The following is a 12,233-nucleotide window of genomic DNA, read 5'->3' as shown; positions in this document are numbered from 1 at the left end:
AACTGAATTTTAGACCTTTGCATGCAAAGCATGTGCCCTGCCACTGAGCTACAGCCCTTCCCCTGTTTGAAATTGTTCTTTTTGATTCACTAATGAATGCACAGCATACTAGGACAGATCCATACCATACATTTAAAGTACATTCAACATACATTTGAAGCACATGAATCCTACCACAGAATCCTGGGAACTGTAGTTTGTTAAGGTGGTGGGAACTATAACTGTGAGGGGGAAACTTCATTTCCCAGGATTCTTGGAGGGAACTAATGTGTTTTAAATGCGAGTTGGATGTGCTATAAAAGTATTATGTGGATCTGCATTGCTTCATAGACCTTGCCTGCTTATAAATCATTTTAATTAATTTTTAAATTTGAAATAAGCTACAAAGTTTACTGGGTGACCATGGGCTATGCACCATCTCTCAGCCTAATCTGCCCCTCAGGGTGAAAACTACAAAGGGGTACCATGACCAGCCCAAGGAAGAAGGGCACACTTGAAATGTAGAGGTTTACAACCATAGCGTGAAATCAGACACATATCAGACCATAATATGAAGAAATATGTATATAAGCATGAATGTCAAAGATGTTTATTATTTACACAACCTATAAAGATATTCATAGTGCAATCCTATGCATGTTTACTCAGAAGCAAGTCCAAATGTATTCAATGGGGCTTACTCAGACAGGGAAGCATGCACAGGACTACCATTCAGTGATAAGGAACTTCTCTCACCCAATCCAAAATTCAGAATCATGCCATGTTCAGCTGTTTTGCAACTGTTTTATGGTTACTGGATTTTAAATGCCTATATTTCTTGTTGTGAGCTGCCTTGGTGTCCAGCCCTACCTCACAGGGTTGTTGGAAATATTCCATATACACACACACTGGAGATGTAAAAATACATACACCCCATATAATATTGTCAAAAACAGTTGCCCATTGCAGAACATTTTTTTAAAAAAATAAGTATTAGTTTCCTGCCAAATAAAAGCAGTGACACCTAAGTAAGCCCTGCCTAACTACTTTTAAAAAAAGGATTGGAGGGGGAGAGAAAGATTTACAACATAATCCTTTTCTATGGTCACTCAAAAGTCCCACTGATTTTCAGCACAATCCTATCCATGTCTACTCATAGGTATGTGGAATTAGCATTGAATTAGCATTATAGCTTTATTCCCAGAAAAAGCTTCATATTGGGAAGGTTTTCAAAACAGGTTATGAATATAAGACAAATAAACTGCCCTCTTCAACAGTCCAGTAAAATTTAAAGTTGTTTGATTCCTTAATTAGAAAAGTATAACACTGCAGCAGTACACTTTTTAAAATTTCTGTTCAAAAATCATTTGAAAGATAAAATGTATAATGTGCCATTTTTGGAAGTAATTAAAAAAATCCTTGTATGTACACTTTTACACCTACCAAAATCCTGCTGTAATCTTCTGTTGTAGTGCAATCCTATGCATGTTTACTCATAAGTCCCAATACAGAGAAAAATACTCCTTATGCTGCTGAAAGCTATATATTTACTGAATTCCTGATGTGAAACAAGCAGGAAAAGGAAACTTTGAGTTTAGCTATTGCCTGCGGGTCAACAAAACTTGTCAATCACAACCCTGACTTCACTTATTGGCTAAAAACCTGAAAGGGTAGGGATTAGAGCAGCTGGTACCAACAGAAGGTGCAGGGGGCGGTGGCTGACATTTTGGTTTATATCTTTTGAACCAGACCACCTAGCAACTTATTTTTGAAAAAAATGAAAGTTAAGAGCAGGACCGGTTCCAAAGGGTGGCCAGGTTGGGCACTGGCCCAAGGGCCCCGCAGCTCTAGGAGCCCCTGGGGGGCCCCTGAGGGGCCCTCCGCTCCCCTTCCGTGATCCCACGGATCGCAAGATGAGCTTCCGAGCCGCCTGCCATCCCCCGTGCTTCACCTACCTTTCTCTGCTGTTCGCGCAGGGTTGCCATCAATAAAGATGGCGGCCGAGGTTTCCGTAAGGGACTGACTGATGGCGGCAAAGGCTTCAGTCCCTTATGGAAACCTCGGCCGCCATCTTTATTGATGGCAACCCTGCACGAACAGCAGAGAAAGGTAGGTGAAGTGCTGGGGATGGTGGTGGATGGTGGGTGGTTCGGAAGCTCATCTTGCAATCCGCGGGATTGTGAAAGGGAAGCAGAGGGGCCCGGGGCAGGCTAATGCCCAAGGGCCCCCGCATTTCTGGAGCCGGCCCTGGTTAAGAGTCTAGAGATTTAGGTGACTCACGTGGAGAGCTGGAGAGGACCCCCAAAAACCAGAGTTTCCAGGTGAAAACCAGAGAGCTGGCAATCATAATGTACCTGCTCATTAGTAGTGTCACAGTGTTGGCTGTAGGATCTGTGAATTAATGGGTCTGATTCACAGCCAGGGGTTGGCCAGGGTTCAATGCCCTTTCATTCCTTTCAATGGCTATTATTCTAGTGACTAGATTTACTGAAGGATCACACTGATTAATAATATGGATGGTGCCTCACCACCTTACATAAGTGTTGTGCTGACTAGTCATGATCACAAATGCTGCTGCCTTCACATCCCCCTCTGACCATGGGACCAGACTGTTCTCTGAGATTGGGGTGGGGCAGATTTGTCCCATGGGCAAACAGTTACTGAGTCCTGTTCTATGTCTATGAAAGGGATGAAGCTATTCCCTGTCTGCACATACATTTAGAGTTGTAAATTCAGTGAGGAGTCAAAAGGCTACTACTAGGCAACACATGTGGAAAATGCAAATGGAGCATACAGGCACTTAGCATCTGGAGTGGGCACAATGAAGCATCTGTCTTCTCTTCACTCAAGTAACTCTTGGCAAGAGAGAGATTTTGAGGAACAGATGGAAATTCTGGATTGCTGGAGAAATCATGTGCACTGGGGAAATTAGCAAACAGGTGGCATTTGGAGGACTCTTCTAGTCCAACATATGGAGACTATCACTGCCTATTAGCATTGCAGCCAATACCATCCATAGATCAGCAAAGATCCAGGAGACAACTCCTGGCATATCCTAGGTAGCACAAGCCATGCAAAGAGAGGTTGAAATAAATAAAACCCAGATTTTTCTTCCTAATGAACTTTTGGATCAGGTAAGATCACGTCCTAATATACATCCTTGGACCCTTCTTCTTCCAAAGGCAAGATCATTTATTTTTAAAATTATTTGGGGGTGAACAGGAAAACTGCCAATTATCAAACATGTAGTCTCTCACCCACTCTTTGTGTTAGATTGCTGCAGCTCATGCAGTGATTTCTTAACGGATTTGACAACTTTTGCCTAGCAGCATTTTGAAGCTTACAAGCGGTATTGTGCCTGCATTAGGAATGGGGGAGAAATTCATTTCATTTTGCATTTTAATACAAGCCTACCTAATTCACATTAGGTAAGAATGCATATATTAATGAAAATAGCCTGCAAAAATAATAAGGGGGAATTGCTTGCAAATGTGTATATTAGGCAAAATTACATACAAAATGTTTATATTAGGAGAAATGTGCACTAACATGCTGACTGATTCTTATGACTTTTATAAAAATTCACAAACAGTGCAGTAATGTGGCAAACTGAACTTAAGATCAGAAAGATGGGAAATGAGAGAAGCCAAAACTGACAGATTTGACCATCTCTAACCAGCATTCACACAAGCACATGGGGTAGTCATGATGTTTTCTTTCTCCTACCCTGATAACTCCTCCCCAGAAATATCTCTATATCTCTACATCAACGATTCCCAAACTTTCTTTCCTGATGGGCCACTTGAAAATTGCTGAGGGTCTTGGTGGGCCACTTAAAGTTTTTCTGCCTGTTGTAGCAATTGTAATGTGCTGCACTAGATGCTCCATGACTTTTAATTGTATTTTTATTGCTTCTTTTATTTCTTATATTGTATTTTTTAATATTACAATTTGCATTCCATTTAATTCAGATTGTAATACAATAAAACACAACGTAAGAAATCAAAGAAGCAATACAAATACAATTAAATCAATATGAATATTTAATGTGGACATGCCACAGACCACCTAAACGAAGCTTGCAGACCACTGGTGGTCCACAGACCATAGTTGGGAAACCCCTGATCTATACAAAATGTGCCAGTTCACAGTGTCATCCAGGCTGCTAGTGTTTCAATATTCCTTGCAACATGACAATAACCTGAGCTCCTGCAGCAATCCCCCAACATAAACCATCACCGCCACCACCAGCAGAAGCCCGGGGAGCAGCAGCTGAGGAAGCCTGAGGACATGGAGAGTAAGACAATATTGAAACAGCAAACAGCTTCGCTGTAACAAATGCCTGTCGCCCTTCTGCCTCTCGGGAGCTGCTGCCCCCGCTAACACCACCTCCTCTTTCTTGGCGGTGCCGATAATGATAATGTTATTTGTTATTTAATTTTCTTTGTTATTATGTTGTTATTTAATTTAATTTTTGTAAATTGTATTGCTTTTATTGTATTTTTATTGTATTTTTATATTGTATTTTTATACCTGTGTTTATTTTTCTTTGTAACCCACCTTGAGGGCCTTTGGCTGAAAGGCAGGGTATAAATAAATAAATAAATAAATAAATAAATAAATAAATAAATACCACCTCATTATATGATAAATTAACAATCAATGTTTGAATGAGAATTTAACCATTATATAAGTCCAACACAAGGCCAATTTGTATGGCAAATCTGACATGGTGGCAGTTTGGTAGAACCAGTAGTGGTGATTTGTGTTATACCAGGATGTACTGAGAGTTGGGCTCATTATATTTTTGTTTAACCTTCATTGTGGGTTATCAAAGAGTTAGTGAAACATGATCTAAGAGCCACGCCAAAATAATTAAGTTTTTCATCACTATTATTAGCAGCGCTGAAAATACCTCCACCATTTCAGCACTCCTTGAAAAAATGCTTCCTTATTTGTTTACATTACTGTCACTTGCCATTATTATCAATTGCTTTCATTGACATGACATGTTAGGGATGCCATCACATGGCCAAATCTGATGTATTATATGGCACCATGCTGCCATCCCATTCAATGGGATCACCTATCAATCTAATCCAGGAGGAATGAAGGATCAACCTGGGTGGGGGAGGGAAAGGATGCTGATGTAATAGCTACCTGGGGAGACAAGTGCATCAAACAGAATTTTTAAAAGGTACATATCTGCACAATCCATGTGCTTTGGGGGAGAAATGTCTATGTTCTTAAAAAAAAACCCTGTTCCTGAAAAGTTTAATTTGTTCTTATTATTTGCCTACTTCTTTTTCTCTGGACCACTTCCACTTCTGTTTTCTTTTGAGATTAATACATTTATTGGAAAGCGTCATGTGCAAAGCCCACCTACACATGTACATGTATATGTGCCCACAGAGAGCTCCAGGTATGCTGCTAAAACAGCCATGCTCTGCAAAGGATCTGTGGCTGCATGCACACCATACATTTAAAGCACATGATTTCCCCCAAAGAATCCTGGGAACTGTAGTTTACCCACCACAGAGCTATAATTCCCAGCACCCTTAACAAACTACAGTTCCCAGGATTCTTTGGGGGAAATCATATGCTTCAAATGTATGGTATATGTACGCAGCCTATACCTATGAGTCTGACTACATTTTGTGAGAGACAGAACCTGACTTTAGTCCTCAATATGTTTACACTGTAGATGGAGAATCTTGAATTTAGAATGTGAGTCATATGCCTAAAGCCCTGAGGACAAAGTTCACAAGTCACCGATAAAGCCACACATTTCACATTCATAGCTTAATGAGTACTAAAGTCAGAGTATTTAGAAAATTTCATTAGTCTAGCTTTCTCCCTAGCAAAGACCAGCAGAATTCCCCCAGAAAACCCTGAATCAGATGCCAACATATTCTGATGAAGTCCTGGATGGTGAGCTCTATTTTAAAATGAGACTTAAAATGTACTTTTAATTACCTTTTAGAATTTACAGCATTACATACAGTATCATCATCAAGAATTTATATAACAGTGACTACTAACTAGGTGTTGTACAAAAAGAGTACAACAAATGTGACTATGAGAATGTATATTAATCTGTTGCTGTTTACCTTTAAGCGTTCTAATTCTGTATTACGGACTATTCTTTATTACAATAAAGTCTTTTTATTAACCTATTTTTGGTGTCTGATGGTTCTGTCCAACTGGCTAGCCCACCCACATGAACCTAGACTTGTACGGATTTTCAACAGCAAGCTCTATCTGTTAAAGCGAACGTTCATCTTATCTTCTAAGAGAGAACGCACTAACAGGCAAGCACCCTTCTTTCTATATTTTTCTTTTACTTGACTTAAATTGTTGCTGTTTAAAAGAGATTTGCCAGATTGATCGGTTTTTGACATCTCACTGGGGAGCCATAACTTCTCTCTGCTACGCACTAATTAATAGCTTATCTCTGTTTTTGTTGCAAAAAGCTGTCCTGGATTTGCATTCTAAAGATATACACAGAAGAGGGATTTCTATTCCAGATTTTTATTTTGAAAAATATTATACTGTTTTGAGACTACTCTCTTTTTGGTCTATTTTATTTTGACGAATCTGTTTCTTGACGATTGCCATTAATTGTTTCGATCCTGGGAACTGCATTTTGTTTACTTAACTATTGGAGAGATAAGGCTGTCTGCTCTGTTTATACTGTGATGTCACCAAGTTTGGAGTATTAACCCAATTGTTGCTGAAATAAGAAGTGGTTTTCCTATATTTTTCTTTTAAAATGGCAATTAAGAAAGTGGCTGAAAATCTGGAAATAACTATGTTTCAGAAAATAATGGATGAGATTGAGATAACGAAAATTGAATTGAGTAAAATGAAGCAGGAGATTAAAGATATAAGGGTCCCTGTGAGAGAGGTGACCCTGGAAGGGGTCCCTGTGAGAGAGGAGACCCCGGAGATTGGAACAGGGGTCCCTGTGAGAGAGGAGACCCTGGAGACTGGAATAGGGGTCCCTGTGAGAGAGGAGATCCCGGAGATTGGAACCAACGTGGAACAGGAACAAGATTTGGAGTCTATGGACTTTAGAAATAAAATCTATTGTTTGGAACTCAATGTTATCTCTGAAGAAATTAATGAAGATTCTAGAGATAAAGTTATCAATGGCATGGATAATCTTCTGGACTGGAATGATGTGATGGAGCCCAATATAGAGAAAATCTATGGAATTAACTGCAGCCATGTGACAATGGAAAAACTTTTAAGAGATGACCCAGTGTATTTTGAAAAAAAGAACAGAGATATGATTTTACAGCAGTATTTCAGCAACCTATTCAGAATGGATGGCAAGAAAATATTTGGGATAGAGGTAATTCCCATCAGACTCTTACTATATGACTATGGCTTTGACAGCAAGATTATTATGGAATACTGATAATGGAAGATTGGATATTGAAATTACTGGACTTAACAAGACTACTGAAGATGGAAGATGGAAAATGGAACTAATAGAGATAATAGAACAATGGCTACTGAAATTACTGAACCTAACAGATTCTGATGTGATGGATTAATTGAAATGTTTATTTTGACTATGGTTATGACAATAAGATTATCATAATTAGTAATGAGATGGATTAATCGATATGCTTATCTGGAAAAAAAAATTGATAGATATATTTCTTAAAGAATTGAAACCTCTCTTTGACTTTTTGTGGAAAGAATAAAGTAATGTTTATGAGATTTGATGATTAAGTAAGATAACTACTGGAGGAAAGTGATTTTATAATATGACTTAAGAGACAGGATTGTTATATATTATAGACTTATAACTGATTTGATCTTTGACAAATGGGAAGTCAATATTTTACTCTTTATTTTTTATTTTTGTTTTTTTTTTTTCTTTTTTTCTTTTTGTTTAACTATTTTTGATTTTGTTTTTTTGTCTTTGAATGTTTTATGATTTTGTCTTGTATGTTTTATGAAAATCTGAATAAAAATTATTGAAAAAAAAAAAAAATGAACCTAGACTTGTGATAGCTGTAGAACTAAGTAATTCCCTCACATCTCTCCCCCCAAAAAGGAGCTTAAAATGCACATATTCAGGAAAATGAAGGTAGTGGAGAGAAAAAGGAAGAGAAGTGATGTGATGAAAGTGAGAAGCACCAGAGTAAATGATAGAAGTCTGCTAAATCTGCTTTCGTTGTTTTCTTTTGTACAGCCCAGGGAAAGACATGATGAGATAACTCCTTCTATGGATCTTTTTCAGATATGAAAGTTCAGGCATCCAGGACAGCTACAGAGTGCTGGAAAAACGTTTAATGGAAACAGAGATCATACACACCACCCTCAGCCATCTTGCAATGATAAGCTCACAACCCCACACCCATCAATATTTTAAAGGGAAAACCTCATGGGAGGAGTTATTTCCTGATGTCTTCCCCTGGGCATTAATTGAAGTGTGGACATCTGGGAAAGCTGCAGAGCACAGATTACCAGGGACAATTTGTAGAATGAAAGAAAGAATATAAATCCCTTCAACCACCTCAAAAATAAGGTAAGCACAACAAAATACTCATGAGAATTTCACATACACTGCCATGATCATGAGGCCTCCAGAAGCTATATGTAATTCATACATATTCTATGCATATTCCATTGTTGCATAGATCCTCTTAAACATTTTTGTCTTGTGTCATACAGAACTGGATGCACCTCCCTGAAGGACTAAGTGCACAGTTTGTGGGTTCTCCTGGATTTATGAAGCTGTTTTTTGTCAGCTTTGTTGCCAGGAGTTTCTTTTATCAGCTTCAGCTGAGTCACCTGCTGCATCCCCATCTACAGAAAGAAGATCTTGCTACAGTTATTCATACTCTATTTACATCCAGATAGGGATGGGGAATAAATTCAATTCAGTTCACATTTTAAATTTGCACTTATCTGAATTTTGCAATGCAGTTCTCTAACCAAACTATATTTACAAAAATGCATGTTAGGTGGAAATGCATATAAACATTAGGAGAAATTGCTTACAAAAATGTGTACATAGGTCAAAACTACAGATAAAATGTATTAATATTAAGAGAAATTCAAACTAAAATGCTGAACAATTTTCATGAAATTACAAATTGCTGCAGAAACCTGAAGAACTGAATTTAAGACTAGAAAAATGAGAAATTGAGAGAACCAAAATCGACAGATCCTTCCATCCCTACATCCAGATTGGACTGCTGAAACATGCTGTATGTGAGAGTGCCTTTTAAAATGGCTGAACCTTCCACTGGTGCAACATGCAACTGGTTCATTGGTTATAGGAACTAGGCAATCAGAACACATATAACAATTCTGTACCAGGTGTGTGGTTGCCAGTGCACCCTCAGGCTCAGTCTGCCAGCCCTTCAAATCCTTAAACAGTGGGACTAGGTTATCTGAAAGATTACTTACACCTATCTGATTGTGCCCTAAGACTGCCTACTGAGGCACTATTCAAGGGCTTGCCATTAAGGTCCATCAGGTTGGGGCACAAGAAACTGAGCCTTTTCTGTAGTGACCCCATCATTATGGAAAGTCCTTTCAAAGGAGGAATGTCTACTTCTCTCCCTGACTATCTTGTAATGCGCCTTCAAGACAACAAAGTTCCAGTCCACTTTTAGTTTATGCTGGTCCACATTTACAAAATGTTTTATTGGTGCTGATATTTTTGTAATCTTTGATCTGTAGAAGTAGATTTTAGTTTGCTGCTGCTTTAGGTAATAACATACACTTGTGTTAACAACATATTTATGTAGATCTTATGACTTTACCTTGTAAATTGCCTTGAAAGGGTTTTTTGTCTTGAAAGGCAATACAAAAGCATTTTAAACAAATAATAAATGGAAATAAATAAAATAAGAACTGTGTTAGTCGGAGGCAGGAGTCCCTATTAATTGCATCTGTCTGAAAAGTGCACTAGATGTGTTATCGATCCAACCCAATAAAGCTGTTCTTATCTGACCTTATGCAACTGTTATGTAACAGAAAATGAGTACACATGTGAGCAAGTTAGACGGAACATCCAAATGAATAGCTCTGTGTGCGTGCGTGCGTGTGCGCGTAACTCTCTACATGTTTTTCCTGGTAAAAAGAAGAGAATTCCATAGCCCACTGGAGTAAAAAGTAGCACACTCTCATGTATTCTAGTTATATAGGTTTGAATTAAGCAAGTTATTTGTCTTGGGAAATAAAAGACACTAGCTCAGTTATATGCCAATCACCATTAAATATGAAGTGGGGAGAGGGAGGATTATGGATGGCTACAAAGTAATTTGTAAAAAAGGGCAATCAGATTAGTTCTGCAGTAGATTCAGAGTGCTATTGCTACAGCCTTTGGCATCTTCCCACACAAACTTTTCTGCTCAGTACTATTCCCTCTAGTCCTAGCATGATTCCATTTAATAACCTGCACGATAACACCCGAACGACAGCACCTATTAGTGCCCCAAGTCATTGCCTCTTTCCAGTGGTCTTCCTGTCTCATTGCTGGCTCTCTCTGAATGTGTCTGGTTCGTTGCTCCTTCCCCACCTTCCAAGTAAAAGAAAGAACCCTCCCCCCCCAGTTGCATACACCTGCATTCTTTTCAGTCTGGTTTTAAACTATTGTCAGCAGAAGAATAGAGCAGTAAGCTAGCTAAACTGTCTGTGTGCTCCTAATTCAGCACTGTAAACACACCAGCACCTGAGGGGGCTGCTTGCCAGCCAGTCAGCCTTTTGTATCAAGACTTTAAAAAAAGAACCAGCAGCAAACGAAGTGTTCCCTATAGCACAGTTTAAAAGGAAATACTCAAGGAGGCATTAAGGTGATATAGGGATAGTGGTAGCCTAACTCATTATAATGAGGAATTAATAATGAATTGAACTAAGCAACAGGAGATTCAGGAAAAGAGTGTCCACTTTGAGACCTCCTCCAGCAGACCTGTTTAATGAGCATTTGTCCGGATTTGCTTGCATAAAGCTTACACGGAGATCAGACTATACTGACCATTTGTTCTGATTTGTTTGCAGGGAGGTTATATGACAGTCAATGCATTTCCTTATCACTTTCTCAACTTCAAGAAGTCCATGGGGGTTTGTTTGTTTTTTCAAGTTGATTTTTTTGTACCAGGGCAATCCATTTTAATTGTGCAAATCAGAAGTTCTGGTATGCACTTGAATCTTTCCTGCAAAATACTGTCAACCTGGAGGTAACATGGCTTTTGGCCCTGGCAGAAAGGATTTTACTGTAAGGTGGCCTACTTCAACACACCTGTAACATCTATGTGCCTGAGGACTGGAAAGTGGCCAATGTAATGCCAATCTTCAAAAAGGGATCCAGAGGGGACCCCGGAAATTACAGGCCAGTTAGCTTAACTTCTGTCCCTGGAAAACTGGTAGAAAGTATAATTAAAGCTAGATTAACTAAGCACATAGAAGAACAAGCCTTGCTGAAGCAGAGCCAGCATGGCTTCTGCAAGGGAAAGTCCTGTCTCAGTAACCTATTAGAATTCTTTGAGAGTGTCAACAAGCATATAGATAGAGGTGATCCAGTGGACATAGTGTACTTAGACTTTCAAAAAGCATTTGACAAGGTACCTCACCAAAGACTTCTGAGGAAGCTTAGCAGTCATGGAATAAGAGGAGAGGTCCTCTTGTGGATAAGGAATTGGTTAAGAAGCAGAAAGCAGAGAGTAGGAATAAACGGACAGTTCTCCCAATGGAGGGCTGTAGAAAGTGGAGTCCCTCAAGGATCGGTATTGGGACCTGTACTTTTCAACTTGTTCATTAATGACCTAGAATTAGGAGTGAGCAGAGAAGTGGCCAAGTTTGCTGACGACACTAAATTGTTCAGGGTTGTTAAAACAAAAAGGGATTGCGAAGAGCTCCAAAAAGACCTCTCCAAACTGAGTGAATGGGCAGAAAAATGGCAAATGCAATTCAATATAAACAAGTGTAAAATTATGCATATTGGAGCAAAAAATCTGAATTTCACATATACGCTCATGGGGTCTGAACTGGCGGTGACCGACCAGAAGAGAGACCTCGGGGTTGTAGAGGACAGCACGATGAAAATGTCAACCCAGTGTGCGGCAGCTGTGAAAAAGGCAAATTCCATGCTAGCGATAATTAGGAAAGGTATTGAAAATAAAACAGCCGATATCATAATGCCGTTGTATAAATCTATGGTGCGGCCGCATTTGGAATACTGTGTACAGTTCTGGTCACCTCATCTCAAAAAGGATATTATAGAGTTG

The 12,233-nt window shown here is 39.0% G+C and overlaps 1 long non-coding RNA gene across 2 annotated transcripts in view; it reads left to right on the top strand.

Moving 5' to 3' along the window:
- Positions 1 to 5,779: 5,779 nt before the first annotated feature.
- LOC133386639 (uncharacterized) overlaps positions 5,780 to 12,233 on the top strand; it is a 29,600-nt gene continuing 23,146 nt past the window's right edge. Inside the window, exons 1-3 of one of the 2 annotated variants that reach the window (XR_009763222.1) lie at positions 5,780 to 5,910; positions 8,237 to 8,524; positions 8,671 to 9,941. This is a non-coding gene — a long non-coding RNA (uncharacterized LOC133386639). Of the gene's footprint in view, positions 5,911 to 8,236; positions 8,525 to 8,670; positions 9,942 to 12,233 lie in introns of those variants that run through there. The other variant, XR_009763223.1, reaches the window with a different exon arrangement.

The sequence above is a fragment of the Rhineura floridana genome, chromosome 6 (assembly GCF_030035675.1).
Source record: "Rhineura floridana isolate rRhiFlo1 chromosome 6, rRhiFlo1.hap2, whole genome shotgun sequence".
Lineage (NCBI taxonomy): Eukaryota > Metazoa > Chordata > Lepidosauria > Squamata > Rhineuridae > Rhineura > Rhineura floridana.
The sequence above is the reverse complement of the archived record's forward strand: the minus strand, read 5'-3'. Positions and strand labels throughout refer to the sequence as shown.